The sequence below is a fragment of the Vulpes vulpes genome, chromosome 13 (assembly GCF_048418805.1).
Source record: "Vulpes vulpes isolate BD-2025 chromosome 13, VulVul3, whole genome shotgun sequence".
Classification (NCBI taxonomy): domain Eukaryota; kingdom Metazoa; phylum Chordata; class Mammalia; order Carnivora; family Canidae; genus Vulpes; species Vulpes vulpes.
The window spans coordinates 38,212,192-38,228,408 of record NC_132792.1 but is presented as its reverse complement, the minus strand read 5'-3'; the positions used below and the strand labels follow the sequence as shown (position 1 = coordinate 38,228,408).

Sequence of the window (16,217 nt, the reverse complement as noted above, 5' to 3'; positions counted from 1 at the left end):
TCACGTACAAATAAATAGCTGTTTGTGGTTTTTTAGAGCAAAACCAGATTGGGCAACGTCCAGTGTGTTCCATACGGCAGGCCGGCAGCTTGCGGAAGTCTCCGAGTCCATTTAGTTGATGGCACGTGTCTCCTTTAGTCTGTTGAAGTTTCCAGATTTGTCTCTACCCTGCTTGGTGACTGGAGAATAAGGAAAACTGTCAGGGGTCAGGAGAGGAGCTGATTGCAGGCAACACGGGCCGCTTGGTTTTCAGACGTCTTGCCTTTGAGGCAACTGTGAGGCGTTCCATTAGCCTGGTGTTCCTATCTTGTAAGAAAAAACAGGTAAGCATTTCCATCTCTCTATTATCTACTTTTGGAGTAACTCGAGGCGATTTAAAACTCTCGGCTGGGGGATCCCTGGGGGGCTCAGCGGTTTAGCGCCTGCCTTTGGTCCAGGGCGCGATCCTGGAGTCCCGGGATCGAGTCCCGCGTCAGGCTCCCAGCATGGAGCCTGCTTCTCCCTCTGCCTGGGTCTCTGCCTCTCTCTCTATGTCTATCATGAATAAATAAATAAAGTATTTAAAAATAAATAAATAAATAAAAATAAAATTATCGGCTGGATCCCCAGCAGTGCAGTAACCTCGGGACGCCTCCTCCTGCCTTCCCGACACGCGGGCTCGAGGATGCCAGGTAATCTCTGTGTTGCCCAAGTGACATGCAATTCAGAATAAGTCCACTGAGGCCAAGTTGTCTGCTGTACTCCCATTGCCAAATACACACTTATTTCTTTTTCCGTAGTTATTTTCTCTGTTGCCCCCAGATAATTGAGCACAGACTGTAAGTTTTAACCAGCTAAGGAAGCAAAAGGGTCCCGTCCCCGTGGCTGTGAAAATTGCACCAGTGCCCCAGGTAAGAATGCAGGGAGGCAGTGACAACTGGCTCGGTGAATCCCCCTGGCTTACCCTTCGGATCTCTTGGCCTCCCCCGATCCCTGTTAATCGCGAAGAGCCAAGAGGACGAGGAAGAGCAGCGATCCGGTTGGAGGACAACTAGGATCTGATTAAACATTCAGCTGCAGGGAGAGACGAGTGAACCCAGGTGATGTTTACGGAGCATCAGAGAGGGAGCCTGGTCTACCATCTGGTGCGCGAGCTGTGAAAAAGTCTATGAATCAATCCCTGTAATGATGCTTAATTAATACAGAGCCGATGAACTGCGGCGTAATCGGCGTAATCGAGGCGCTGGTTGGGCTGCAGCAGAGCTAAATAGCTTCAGAGAGGGCCCTGATTAAAGCCATTACAATTTATAAAACATTCTTCATCTTAAGAAAGCCTCCTGATGAGGTTTAACTGGAGCACTTTTGTCAGCAGAGGGCCGGCTTAAAACATTCAGAGCAGAGGGGAAATGTCTTAAGAGGTCTGTTTTGGATGAATTTTGAAGCCGTTTATTCCCAGAAAGTGGAAAAAAAAAAGCTTGTGTCCTCCCTGCCCTGCCTGCACCTCCTGCTGCTTCCTTAATGGGAGACCCTTAATGACTCCGTAGACCCTCTTGGGTTTTTGATGTCCCCCTGGTTGGTGCTTTGGCTGATCTTAGCCTAATTAGTGATCAAGCTTGATTTAAATGGTCTTGAAATATCGTTGCAATTTGGGGGGCATAGGCGGCTGCTGGTGATCACAAATGGGGAAGGTACCACCACGACTGGACACCATGCAGCTGGGCCTGGGCCAGCCTCCCGGGTCAGGCCCTTCCTGCCTCGGTTCATGCTGAGGCGTACGCGGATGCACGGCCCTCCCGCCGAGAGCCAGCTCGCGCCATGCACGCAGGTGGGGGCCACCGGGAAGGTTCCCGAGGGGCAGGCCACGGGGGACCCACGCTGAACGCGGCTTTTTTTTTTTTTTTTTTTTTGTCTTTCATCATCCTTTCCTTTCCCGTCTCTCGGATTTTGAAAGGCAGATTCCTTCTAGAAGGCCTTTGTTGGAAATTCCCCAGTGCTCTTTAGTCCCTGAATGCTCACCATCGCCTCGGGGGCGTGGTAGGCACATGTCCCCCCAGGGACAGAGTCAGCTGAGGACCCCACCCCAACGTCCGGAACCCCGGTTCACCCTTGCCAGGTGTGCGACCCTGGCCAGACCCGTGGGAGCTGTGGGCCTCAGCCTCCTCTGCCGAGCGGGGAGGTGATCGGACCTTCCTCCTGCTGTTTGGGGACGTTCTGAGCCACACGGTGGTTGAGGTGCTGCTGAGTCGCGGCCAGACCGCGGTTTTGCCCCCAGGAAGGGCTGCAGGTCTGCAGCCAAGGGGAGGCTGGAAGTGCTTGGTGCCCAGACAGAGGAGGGCAGGGAGGAGGGAGGAGGACAAACCCCGGTGTCCTGGTGTCCTGCCCAGCCCTGCAGCCCGGCCAGGCCTCCCCTTGCCTCCCCCTGCTGAGCTGGCCCGTTGCCATCGGTGGCGTGCTCGCGGTCTGGCTCTGCCTCTGGACCCGACGCTGTCCTGGGGCCACACCATCTGCGTCTTTGTCTTGGTGTTCCCAGGCTGGGCGGGGAGCAGGGACCAGCCAGTTCCCCATTTGGGAATTCGAGGTGTCCCCGTTTCCCATGGTGCGGGTGGTGCGCTGCTGCTGAGGGGGTCACTGACCTTTTAAATTGCTACTTGCAGAGACGGATCCTCCGGTGGCCAGGGCGGTGCGGGGTCCGTGGGGACAAACTCTCCAGCGTCCAGGGTGACAGCCAGGGCGGTGCGGTTCTGGAAGAGCGTCCCAGGCATGGGCTACCCGGTGGGGGGTGCGGCCGCTGGGCTGCGCCGCCTGTCGGCCCCCTGGGACCGGCTGTCCCGCATCCGCTGGTGCCCATGAGGTCGCGTCTGTTCCAGCCGCTGTGTGTGCCAGGACCTAAACCTGTGTGGAGACGTCGCCTCCTCCTCTGGTAAAAGGAAGTCCGCGCCTTCTGAACTCGGGTTTTAGGATCACGACCGCGTGGTGGCCTCGACACTGGCGTCGGCTGTGAACCCAAAGGCCCCGAGCAGCCTCAGGGAGCCTCTGGGTGGCAGGTGCTTGTGCACACTCGTGCTCACGCACGCTCTTCTCTCCCGAAAACCCAGGACGCCTCTGCAGTCCCTGTCCCACCCAAGCAGCCTTGCTCAGCGTCCTGGACGGGGGCCAGCGCAGGGCGGCCGCGTGGGGTGGGTGGGCCGGCTGGGGCCTGCTCCTGCCTGCAGCACAGGGAGAAGGCATGTGTGGCCGTGGGCTCTGACCTCACACGTGGGAGCCCCCGGCGCTGACAACTGCAGCCCGACTCCTGCTGTGGCTATTGGGCAGTTGCCGCCAGGCTGTGATGGCTGAGCAGGTCGTGTGATGGGTGCCGCTGAGCTCAGCGCCCCAGGGCGTGGCCCGGGCCCCATCCTGATTGTGGCTCCTGTGCCCACCCGGCCCGGCCCTGCACCTCTGGCCGGCTCCTGGTCTTCCGGCCCCACTCTGGCGTGATGTCAGCACCTTAGGGAGTGGGGTGCAGGCCCCTTAGGGAGCACGGGGTACAGGCCCCTTAGGGAGCAGGGTGCAGGCCCTTTAGGGAGCAGGGTGCAGGCCTCTTAGGGAGTGCATGATGTCAGCACCTCAGGGAGCGGGGTGCAGGCCCCTTAGGGAGCAGAGGGTAGGCCCCTTAGGGAGCAGGGTGTAGGCCCCTTAGGGAGCATGGGGTGCAGGCCTCTTAAGGAGTGCATGATGTCAGCACCTTAGGGAGCAGGGTGCAGGCCCCTTAGGGAGCGGGGTGCAGGCCCCTTAGGGAGCAGAAGGTGCAGGCCCCTTAGGGAATGGGGTGCAGGCCCCTTAGGGAGCAGAGGGTGCAGGCCCCTTAGGGAGTGCAGTGCCAGCAGCCCTTACTAGTGGGCCTGCGTGTGAGAGCCAGCCGGGATTTCCTCACCTGCGGGAGAGCCTGCACTCACCGTGGTGGGGGGGGGGGGGGGGGGGGCTGGGGTCTTCCTGAACCTCCAGCCCCGGATAATATTCCAGCGGAGGACAGTCCAGTGTAGGTCAGGGGCTCCTGCCCGAGTCCGCATCACCTTGCAGGTGGCAGATGTCTTTCTGATTCACGGATGCCCCTCGGTTACCAACTGGCCTGTGTTGCGAGGACGGGCTTTCCCCTTTTCCCCTTTCCCCCTCTTATTGTTTCCGGTATCACTTCATGGGGTTTTCTCTAAGACCACGTGTGTTAGAATTCATTTCCGTCATTCTTCTTTTTGACAAAGCATTGACAATTGGACGATTTCGAAGTGCTTAACACAAGTGAAAGGACTTGACACTCCGCTTGAGTGTTCGAAGCTTTGGCAGGAACTCACCTTTTATATCCAAGGGAACCCAAACTACCTCGGATTAAGCCAACTAATTATCCGGGTGTCATCAATACCGTTTCCTCTGAACTTTCTCATTAGCAGCATGAGCTTTGGAGCAATAATTCCCAAGGTTATTTTTAGAGTTTACCATTTCCAGTGTATATGCAAATGAAGATCCTTCGCTCCAGACATCACTGCTGTTAATTGTTAAAATAAATGAGCAAAAATCTTAAATTCGGCAATTACTTCTGATTTTCTCTGGGTCCCCCACCCGTTTTTTTTTTTTTTTTTTTTTTTTTTTTTTTTTTTGGCCCTCCCTGCAGAGCTAATGTTGAGAAGTGTGTTTTCGAAGAGCCCTTTCCAGGAGAAATGAGTCTCGTGTGGATTTGCAGAGGCCTGCACAGAGGTTTCTTTGGGAGGAGGTCACCTGATTTCTGAGGTGGAGGACAGAAAGCTGTCAACTATGCACCAATTCCGCGTCGCCCACGTCATCGGTGGTTGTGCAAGGGCAGCCTTGGCAGCAGGTCAACGGTGATAGTTTATTTATTTATTTATTTTTAAATATTTTATTTATTCATTCATGAGAGACCCAGGCAGAGGGAGAAGCAGGCTCCATGCAGGGAGCCCAAGGCAGGACTCGATCCTGGGACCCGGGGTCACGGCCTGGGCCGACTGCAGGCGCTAACCCGCGGAGCCCCCCGAGCTGCCCTCAACAGTGATAGTTTAAAAGCTGAACGACTCTTGGTTCCCACCTGGGTTGCTGCTCCATAAATTACCTATTTGGCGTCTTAGGGAAAGAATTTGATTTCTGACATTTTCCAATTTTATTCAATCAATCAGCATTTACTTTATTCATTCAAGAAGCGTTTATTAGGTGTATTTCATATTTTGGGTCAGGGGAGAACCCACGTTTTATAGGACTAGACTCTTCTATTATTTGGGGGCCTCTCTAAGAATCAGAATACACAAGTACGAATAGAAGTTTAGATATAAAACCGACATTTACTTAGAATAACGAAAATCATAACAAATCACAAATTTAAGAAAGGCTGCTAAATAATACAAACATTACAAAATTCAGAAAAATATCCTAATGCTTTCCTTAAATCGCTACCTGTCAAGCTTCTGTATTCTTTTTTTCTTCCCTCTCTGCTTGCCTACACTTTGATTCCTTTTTATATGACAATGCTTTTGTGCTTTATTTTCCTGAGAGAGAAGCAAAAGAGAATTCAGTCTTTCCTCCAGGGTGGTGAATAGAAATGTAGTTTTTATTATTGGTAGTTTGGGAAAGTTTATTTCAGGTTTACAGCCTTTTATTGGTCATTCCATATACACGTTTAGGACTGTTAAATTTTGGAAGAGTGCTGTTAAGTCTGTGCCGCGAACGAGCAGTAGGATTTCAGGACATTATACCCTTTCTTGTGTAGGGACAATGAACTGACGACATTTGAACGAGTTCACTGTCTATTTCCTCTCCAGTGGGACATTATAACTTTCCATAATTTTTATGTTTGTCAGTATTTTGTGTCAAGTCGATAAGAAGCGTCAATCTTTTCTCGAGGTGACTGACTCTCCGCTATCAGTATTCCCGAATTACCTCAGCAGCTGTTCATCATGGAAAAAATACATGAGCACTGGGTGTTATTCTATATGTTGAGAAATTGAACACCAATAAAAAATTATTAAAAAAAATACATGTCTTTCTCTCAAGAAATCACGTTTGTTTTTTTTTTTTTTTTGAAATCACAGTTTTTGTATATGTATTTTATCTGCTATTGACGCACTCGATTAGGACAAATATGTCATCTCTGCTGCCGCGAGACCTGCTGATGCACATAAAGCACGGGCCTTCATACCTGAGCGCACCACCCCTTGTGTGGTTGGGCTGGAGGTGTGCCCCCTGCAGACACGGAAACTCTGTTACATTCCGCGGCCCATGACTTCCCCGAAAAAGGAAAGACAGAATATAAAATGAGAAGTGTTCATGGTATACCCCAAACCACGTAATGTGCTCTTCCCAGGAAAGAACTTCCTTTCTAAGCGTAGATGGGAACAGGGTCACTCGTCTGCAGTTCTGTGGTTGGTCATTGGAAGGTTTTCCCTCGTGGTGGCATCCGGATCCCCCGCAGGTGTCGCAGGGTATGTGCTGAGCACAGGATGGTCTCTGGCCCTGCTCCGTTGTCTGTGACGCCAGGAGTCCCGGAGCTGTTGAAGGATGGAAATGACAACTCTTGGTTGCATAAGTACATCCCCCAAAGCCCAACTAAAGCAGCCCCACACGGACTCGCTCTTGGCCGGATCCTCAGCACACCTGTATCCATCACAGCCTCGTCAGAGCGGGGAGAAGTGTGGCAGGAAGGAAGGCAGATGGGTAGGAGCCTGGACACCCGTCCAGGGCGGACACCAGTGCTAGGCTTCTGCAAATGAGGTTAACACCCTCCTCCTCGTCCCTCTCCTCCTCCTCCCACTCCTCCTCCCCCTCCTCCCACTCTCCTCCCTCTCCTCCTCCTTCCCCTCCCCCTCCTCCCCCTCCTCACCCTACGTGTGTCCCCAACTTTGCAGTTTTGAGTGGTCTCGCTCTTGGAATTCTCCTAGGCATCTTCTTCCTGTTTCTACTTCCTTTTCCTTTCAGAATCTAGATTTCAAATATGTGAGAAGTGGGTGAGCCCCTAGAGAACACCTGCTCACCCCTGCACCGCGCAGACGGGGGCTGTGGCGCCGAGGTCAGAACGGGGACGCACATGGTTCAGGCCCTGATCCCACGGCTGCCTCTGGGGACCTGGGCGGCTGAGCGCTCTCGACCACAGCGGCCTCCCGGGCCCAGAACACTGCTTTCAGCTTCGTGGGGTTCCTCCTCCCACCGACTGCGGCTGAGGTTCTTGAGAGTTAGCACATACCCTGCGTGCTTCTGAAATGCCCCCTAATAGTGCTGCTTTGCTCCTCTTGATAGGACTTTAGGCCAAGTGCCCCATGAACATCCCACACGGGATGGAGACCCACCTTGTGAGGATGGAGGCTTTCCACGGGCCTTGGGCCTCCCTCTCCTCAGCGGGGAAGAGCCTATTCCTCAGCTGCCGGCCTCCTCTGGGGCTTGGTTTCTAATCTCCGGGGAGGCGAGGCCCACAAAATGTCATCCCTTCTCCTGCTAAGGAAAGAAGCTGTGAAATAGGCCCCCACGGCTCACGCTCACGGTGCTTAGGGCCAGCTGCACCCCTAGCGCCACGCGGTGTCCCCCCGAGTGTCTCGTGCGGGGAACTCTCGTGCCCATAAAGCCCCATGGAGGCCTGCTGACGGCGGGCTGATCTTTATCTTAATTGGAATGATTTCCCCAAGAAAACTAAAGTTTACGGACATATGCTCATAAAGTGCCCACCACTGATGTGGGTTTTCTACTCTAAATCCTAAGACTCTCTCAATTCAGAGAGAGGAAGAGAAGAGAGCTGATGCGTCTTCAGCTGCTTTTAAGCTGCAAATGCACGTCTGTCATCTCAGTGGAGCCTTAACAAGGGTCCTGGGAGGCCGGGAGCTTTACGCACATTTTATAATTGAGTAACTTGATCAAGATTGTATCAGAGGAAATTTTGAAAAAGGGCTTGCTTTTTTCTTTTTCTTTCTTTTTTTTTTTTTTTAGCTTATCTGTTTTGCAATTTAAAGACTAATAGTTTTGGTATAATTGAATGGGAAATAAAGGGAAAAAATACATAGATAAGGATTCTGTAAGCTCATGTTACCCAAGGTTGTAAGAGAGACCAGTGTGCCCCGTTGAGGACCGGGCTGGGAGCAGGAAAGGCGGGAAACCACCCAAACGTCCTAGGGCCCATAGCGGCCACGCAGACAGGCCTCCACAGTCGCAGTCGGGCGCTGTGCCCGGGAAGGTGGCTGTGAAAGGTCCTGCTTGTGCTTCTGTGAGGCTCCCTGCGTCCCACCTCCCCCCTTGTCTCCCCTCCTCCTCGTCCTTCAGCGGGTGCTGGTGGCAAACAGCAGCGTCTGCCTCGATCCCCTGTTTCCTGGCACCGCGGAGGGCGCAGGCCACGACCGGGCAGGGTTGGCGAGAGCTTCCCTTCCAGCTTTGCCCGCCGCAGCTCCAATCCATCAGCATCACTGGCCTGGCCCGCCTTGGCAGCGCCCCAAGCCCCAGGAGGAAGACGAGCTGCGGGTATGCAGACCTCAAAATCAGGACTGAGTTTATGAAATCGCCCCTCCGCTTGCCTTCGCCTGTTAGGGAATCCTGCCCTGGCCGGGATGGGAAAAGAGCATCACTGGTCACTGGTCGTGCTCTCAGAAGCACATCAGGTCGCTCTGCTGCTGTTTCCTCCTTTCTCAACTAAAACCCAAACAAAGCACCACACAAAATAAGCAGGACTCCCTCCCCTCCCCCCCAAAAAAAGGACACAAGGTGAGCGTGGAGGCACTTTGTACTATTTTCATACTTTATGTGTTTGGTCCCATTTCTCCCAGCAAACACGATGGCATGGGAAGCGCCCCTTTGTCCTCCTTTCCCCGCCTTGTGGCATGAGATCCATAGGTGAACCTACAGGTGCACCTGCCTCCAGCAAAGAGCTGCTTTTGCTCTGCGCGCAGCCATCTCCCTGCCTCTCCCCAGCTCCTGCTCCCCGCTCCCCACGTCTTGTTTGCCTCCTCCTTGCCTTCTGCACAGGGCTGGGGGAAACCTCTCACTCTTCCTTTGACAGGTGTCAGATAGACAGTATGAGCTCATTTAGGCTGAACTGTCTGGGGGAGGCTGAATCTGTTGGAGAGAACAGCAATTGGGATGACAAGTGCCAGGACACACCAGATGGCACGGCTGGAGAAACCCTTATCAGGCGCCCCGCTCACGTTCCACGTGGCCTCTCTCTCTCGTTCCTATTCTTACTTGCTCGTGGTTGACCCAGAGGGGAACCTGGACATACAAATGAAGTGGTCCTAGAAGTCCCTGGGGAAGAGAAATAAATGATCGTGACTCAGCATGAGATGCCTGCACCCCCCCCCAAAAGAATAGCCGGTGCTTGCTTACTGTTACTCACATTTATCATCACGGGCGCTTCCCAGAACTGTTTGCAAAGTAGCCTCAATTTTGAGCCCCGCTGGTTATTTAATAAACAGGTCTGTTCCCTAAGCTGCAAAAAAATAAAATAAAATAGATAAATAAATAAATGACAGTCCCCAACTGTGGCTCCCGTTTGGTGATTCTTGCCGAGATATGAACAGAAGTGTCCTCAAACTCTCCCCATCCCCCCTTTGCCACAGTTTGATATCCTGCCTGCAAGGGAACCTGTGCTCATAAATGTCACGTGAGATTTTTTTGGGGGGGGTGGGGGGGCCATGTAAAACATTCCAAAATTCAAGGCCGGGGCACTGTGGCAGGCTCCAATCTGTGAATCATTATATTCTCAACATTGCCTGGGAACAGGAAGAGAGAGATCAGCCTTTATAGACACAGACAGGATTTCTCCCCTGAACGCTGGTAATTCCTGTGACATTCTCTGTTTGCTTATGTTTGCAGTGAAATTCCTTCCCTCGGCCTTGCCCTGTGTCCTTCTGAAAGAGTCCTACAAGTCCATGGTTTGGGTACACAAACAAAGCAGATGTTTTTAGTGCTGGGCCTAAGGGTGGGTTTTTTTTGGGGGGGCGGGGGGAGGTTGTTTTTGTTTTTGTTTTTTTTCTGGTCAATATTTGGTTCACATCAGAACATTTATTTTTCCAGCCTGTGAGCTTTGGCTCTGAATTTGCATATTTTGGGAGCTTAGACGTTGTTGCTCATTCAGTGGTGAAGCATATTCACAGAAAAGGCCTGTTGTGAGTGGACAAAATGAAGTGCTAAGTAGTCTAGACGACACATACTTTTACTTTTTTATTATTTAAAGAATCTATTTTGATTTTGAATCATTTATTTATTTAGTTTTGTGCTAAATGCTACGCGTGCTGCGCCTTAGGAAGCCCGTCGTTGGGGTAAAACCAGTTGCTGACGATGCCATAGCTATCTGACAGCTGAAATTTTATAGACGACTTCAGGTAGAAATCCGAGGAAAAGCCCCTGAGCAGCTCCATCTTAGCTGTCACAACCCCCATGTGGCAAGGAAAGAACTTTTCCCACCAAGAGCTTTTGGAACTTTAGCATATTATTATTACTGTTACATGTTTATTTACTTATTTATTCATGAGACAGAGAGAGAGACACAGGCAGAGGGAGAAGCAGGCTCCATGCAGGGAGCCCGATGTGGGACTCGATCCCGGGACCCCAGCGTCACGCCCTGAGCTGAAGGCAGATGCTCAATCCCTGAGCCACCCTGGCTGCCCTACTGTTACATTTTTTAAAGATTTTATTTATTTATTTATTTGAGAAAGAAAGAATACGCCATGAGGAGGGGCAGAGGGAGAGGGAGAAGCAGATGCCCCACTGAGCAGGGAGCAGGATCGACCCCAGGACCCCGGGATCATGACCTGAGCAGAAGGCAGACATTTAACTGATTGAGCCCCCCAGGCATCCCTATTGTTTTTATTATTATTATTAAAGACTTATTTTTTTTAGAGCAATTGTACATTTACAACAAGACAGAAAGGGAGGTGCGGAGATTTCCCAGGTACCCACCGCCTGCATACACGTGCAGCTTCCCCCATCATCCACGTCACTCACCAGAATGGTGAAGTTTTTCCCCGAGTTGACCGTAGGCTCACTCTTGGTGGTGTGCATTGTGCGGGTTTGGACCAACCTACAGCGGCGGGTGTCCACCCTTCCAGCATCGTTCTGAGTATCTCCACTGCCGAAACTACTCTGCTTTGCGAACTCCTCTTCCTCTGCCCCTAGCCCTGGCAACTCCTGATCTTTTTATTGTCTCCCTATTTTGTCTCTTCTAGAGTGTCATAGACTTGGAACCACACAGCGTGTAGCCTTTTCAGATTGGCTCCATTCACTTGTTAATCGACATTTAAGGCGTCCCCGTGTCTTTTCGTAGCTTGATAGCTCATTTCTTTTTAGCCCTGAATAGTATCCCACTGTCCGGATGCCACGGTGCATCTGTTCACCTGCTGAAGCACATCTTGATCATTTCCAAGGTTCAGCAATTATGAAGGAAGCTGCTGTAAACCTCCGTGTGCAGGTTTTTACGTGGACATAAGTTTCAGCTCTTTTGGGTAAAGACCAAGGAGCACCATTACTGGGTCGTACGTGGTTAGCTGCCAAACTGCCTTTCAGAGTGGCCGGCCAGTTCGCATTCCCACCAACAACGGATGGAGTGTCTGTTGCCCTGTATCCTACCAGCATTTGGTGTTATCAGTGTCTTAGATTTTGGCCGTTCTAATATTTATGTTTAAAGGTATCTCACTGTTGTTTCCATTTCCATTTCCCTGATGACATGTGATGTGTGGCATCTTTTCATGTGTTTATTTGCTATCTGGATGTACTCTTTGGTGAGGTGTCCGTTAAGGTTTTTGGCTCATTTTATTTTTTTTTTAATTTTTTTCTTTCTTTTTGGGGAAAGGAGGAGGTGAGGGGAAGATATTGGCTTTATTTATTTATTTAAAAATTTTTAAGTAGGCTCCATGCCTCCATGTCCAGTGTGGAGCCCAATGCAGGACTTGAACTCACCACCCTGAGATCAAGACCTGAGCTGAGATCAAGAGTCAGACTGAGCCACCCAGGTACCCCTTTGGCTCAGTTTTAAATCAAACTGTTTTCTTATTGTTGAGTTTTAACAGTTCTTTTTAAATTTACGATTAAATATTCTTCATCAGATGTGTCTTTTTCTCCCAGTCTGTGTCTTGTCTTCTAATTTCCTTGATACTGTCTTTTGTAGAAGAGGAGTTTTTTATTTTAACAAAGTCAGATTTATCAATCCCATCATGGATTGTATCTTGGGTATTGTAGATAAAAAGACATTGCCATACCCAAGGTCATTTAAGTTTTCTAACTGTTATCTTCTAGGAATTTCATGTCTATGAACATAAACATTTAGTTCTATGATCCATTTTGGGTTAATTTTTGTGAAGGGTGTAAGGTCTGTGTCTAGATTCATTTTTTTGCATGTGGAGAAGTTGAAGAGACTGTCTATGCTCTATCGTATTGCCTTTGCTCCTTTGTCAAAGATCAGATGACTATATGTATGTGCATCTATTTCTGGGTTTCTATTCTGTTCCATTAGGTCTATTTGTCTATGCTTTCATCAATACCATAGTGTCTTATTTACTTTATTTTTTAATATTTTATTTATTTATTCATGAGAAACAGAGAGAGGCAGAGACACAGGCAGAGGGAAAAGTAGGCTCCCTGCGGGGAGCCCAGTGTGGGACTCGATCCCAAGACCCCGGGGTCACACCCTGAGCCAAAGGCAGATGCTCAACCATTGAGCCACCCAGAGGCCCCCATACTGTTTTGATTATTGTAGCTTTATAGGATGCCTTAAGGTTGGATAGTGTTAGTCCTTCAACTTAGTTCGTCTTCAATATTGTGTTGGCTATTCTTAGCACATTATTTTTAACAAATTTAGATTTCTGATTTTTGAAAGAGGTTTTTTAAAAAAGACTTTATCAATTTATTTGAGACAGAGAGAGTTGGAGACAGAGCTTGAACAAGGGGGAGGGACAGAGGGCGAGGGAGAAGCAGACTTCTCGCTAAGCAGGGAGCCTGATGTGGGGCTTCATCCCAGAACCCTGAGATCATGGCCTGAGCAGAAGGCAGATGCTTAACCAAATGAGCCACCCAAGTGTCCTATTTATGATTTTTTTCAATGATTTACTGATTTGAGAGAGAGAGAAAGAACAAGCACAAATGGAGGGAGGAACGGAGGGAGAGAATCCTAAGTAGACTCCTCACTGCGCACAGAGCCAGACAGGGACTTGATCTCATGACCCTGAGATCATAACCTGAGCTGAAATCAAGAGTCAGATGCTCAACTGACTGAGCCACCCAGGCACCACTAGATTTCTGAGTTTTGAGGACATATCAGATTAGCAGACGTAGGAATGATAGAGGACATTCTGACATTGAGGGAAAAGACAAGAAAACTAAAATGTGCCACAGAGCTAGATTGCCCTGCCCACAATGGTGGAAATTCACAAGTACAACATTGAATCATGCAGAAAGCTCACATCTTTTTTAAGAAACAAGGTGGGGAGATTGAAGGCCCAGTAGAAGTGTTGCATATATAATTTATGTTCTTAATATAAGAAACTGACTCATGCAGTTATTGAGGCTGTAAGTCCCAAAATGTATAAGCTAGAAACCCAGGAGTCTGAAGGCCTGAGAGCTAGGAAAGCCAATGATATGGTTCCGATCCCAAATGGAGCATGCTTAAGACCTGGGAGGAGCCAGTGTTTCAGTGTGAAGGCAGTGGAAAACTGATGTCCTAGTCTGAAGGCAGTCATGTAGGAGAGATTCTTACTCTGGGAGTCTTTTTGTTCTGTTTAGGCCTTCACCTGATTGGATGAGACCCATTCATATTAATCTCATCCAGAAACATTCTCATGGAAATACCCAGAACAATGTTTGACCAAATATCTGGGCATCCCATGGCCCAGTCAAGTTGACACATTAAAATTAACCCTTTCAGTCATCCTTCCAGTTTCATTAGGATATCTTCCTATCTCTGGACAGCAGGTGGCTGTTAAGAAGGGTCAGGAATAGAAGGCTGATGGTATTGTTATAGGCCCAAGGATCCAGGGCAAAGATAATAAATCCAGCCCTGATAGGAGAATGCCTGGTTCTGGGAAATAGGTAGATGAGCTTCTAAATTATGTAAAGAATTAATTCATTCATTTTTTTCATTCTAGTCTTAAGTCATGTACTACTTCCTCAGGAGGAACTATCCCTAAACACTGTCTAAAATAGTCCTTTCAACATGAACAGACTTTTCTCCAAAGAAGACATACACATGACCAACAGACACATGAAAAAATGTTCAACATCACTAGGAATCAGGGAAATACAAATCAAAACCACAATGAGATGCCACCTCACACCAGTGAGAATGGCTAAACCTAACAAGACAGGAAACAACAACTGTTGGACAGGTTGTGGAGAATGGAGAACCCTCTTGCACTGTTTGTTGGTGGGAATGCAAGTTGGTGCAGCCACTCTGGAGAACAGTATGGAGGTTCTTCAAAAAGTCAAAAATTGGGATCCCTGGGTGGCGCAGCGGTTCGGCGCCTGCCTTTGGCCCAGGGCGCGATCCTGGAGACCCGGGATCGAATCCCACATCGGGCTCCCGGTGCATGGAGCCTGCTTCTCCCTCTGCCTGTGTCTCTGCGCCTCTCTCTCTCTCTGTGTGTGACTATCATAAAAAAAAAAAAAAAAAAAAGTCAAAAATAGAGCTACCCCATGACCCAGCAATTGCGCTACTGGGTATTTATCCCAAAGATACAGATGCAGTGGTCTGAAGGGACATGTGCACCCCAGTGTTCATAGCAGCAATGGAAAGAGCCCAGATGTCCATCGAGGGATGAATGGATAAAGAAGACGTGGTGTATAGATACATATACACTGGAATATTACTAAGCCATCAGAAGATGAAATCTTGCCATTTGCAATGAAATGGATGGAACTAGACGGTATTATGCAAAGCAAAATAAGTCAATCAGAGAAACAGAGTTATCATATGATCTCACTCATATGTGGAATTTAAGAAACAGAACAAGGATCATAGGGGAAGGGAGGGGAAAATACAGTAAGACGAAATCAGAGGAGACAAACTATAAGACACTTAACTATAGGAACAAACTGTGAGTCGCTGGAGGGGAGGGTGTGGGTGGTGGGGGAACTGGGTGGTGGACATTAAGGAGAACACGTGATGCGATGAGCACTGGGTGTTATATGCAACTGATGAATCACTGACCTCTACCTCGGAAACTAATAATATACTATATGTTGGTTAATTGAATTAAAATCAAGAAAATAAATTAGCCTTTTCAGCTGCTGTCATTTATTTATTCAGAAAAATTTATTGGGGGCCTACCCCATGAAAGGCACTGAAGATTCAACAATGACTATGAGCAGCAAAGTCCCTGCTTTTATGCATGTTACACACTAGTGGGGGCAGATAGAAACTAAAAGAGCAAATAAAGGATGTAATTCCTGATAGTGATAAATGCTGTAAGAAATAAAGGGATGCCATAAGAAAGGGTGGGACGTAGATTATGGGGAACAGGAATGGAAGTAAGAAGACCAGACATTTAAAAGGCCGTTGTTGCAAATGTCCAGGCAAGGGACCCTGAGAGCTACCTGTGGTAGGAGCCGTGGAGACGGAGGCGCCATCAGACGGGGCTGTCCCGGAGGCCCAGACTTCAGGGCCTGCTGAGGGATTGAATGTGGGAACAGAGGGAAATCAAGGATTCAAGGGTGGTCACTATGTTTTATTTTCTTGATGGCCCTTATTTTTAATGGAAATTATCTTATTTCATCGTGTACTTCTTAGCTTCTGTCTCCTCCCAGGGAGAGAAGGAGCCTTGCTTATCAGGTACGAGGCCCTGCCCTTTCAGTATCTGCACTAGTGGGTGCCTTGAATGAATGCACGTGCGACTACCTGCCCAGTAGTTTATATGCATCAGGCCTGTCCTACGGCAGATACAGAGGGGAACAAGGTGGAGGCCCCTCTCGACGTGTGGCCTGCGTGCCCAGGGACGATTAGACAATAAACATGGGGGTTAAGTTGTTTCAGGCTTTGGTAAGTCTTGTGTTGAAAAAAAAAATCAATAGGGCGGGAAGGAAACCTCTCCTCTCTCATTTTTCTGTTGTTCTACATGTGTTCACTAGATTATAACTTGTGGGAAAGCAAGGCCCAGGTCTTACATTCTTGTAGGGTGCTGGGCTGAGCCGATAGTGTGTACCCAGAAGCCTTGGGATGGTCATGCCCCGAAGGCACGCTTTGTTCCTGGTGGACCTTAGGCCCCTGTTGTGTTATCTGTGTGACGTGACCAGCTAGACAA

At 49.3% G+C, this 16,217-nt stretch overlaps 1 protein-coding gene and 1 long non-coding RNA gene across 18 annotated transcripts in view; one reads left to right on the top strand and one right to left on the bottom strand.

Annotated features, from left to right (window-relative positions):
- The window catches only part of CPQ (carboxypeptidase Q), a 398,486-nt gene that overhangs the window by 131,723 nt on the left and 250,546 nt on the right, over positions 1-16,217 (top strand). The gene's annotated exons all lie outside the window — the stretch shown is intronic.
- On the bottom strand, positions 4,568-9,517 carry LOC140595161 (uncharacterized). 2 transcript variants are annotated; one of them, XR_011996568.1, is made up of 4 exons: positions 9,326-9,517; positions 9,094-9,234; positions 7,302-7,443; positions 4,568-6,506 (listed from the first exon to the last, which is right to left on the bottom strand). It is a non-coding gene; the product is annotated as an uncharacterized lncRNA (long non-coding RNA). The 2 variants fall into 2 exon arrangements; XR_011996569.1 differs by lacking the exon at positions 4,568-6,506 and adding an exon at positions 6,846-6,936.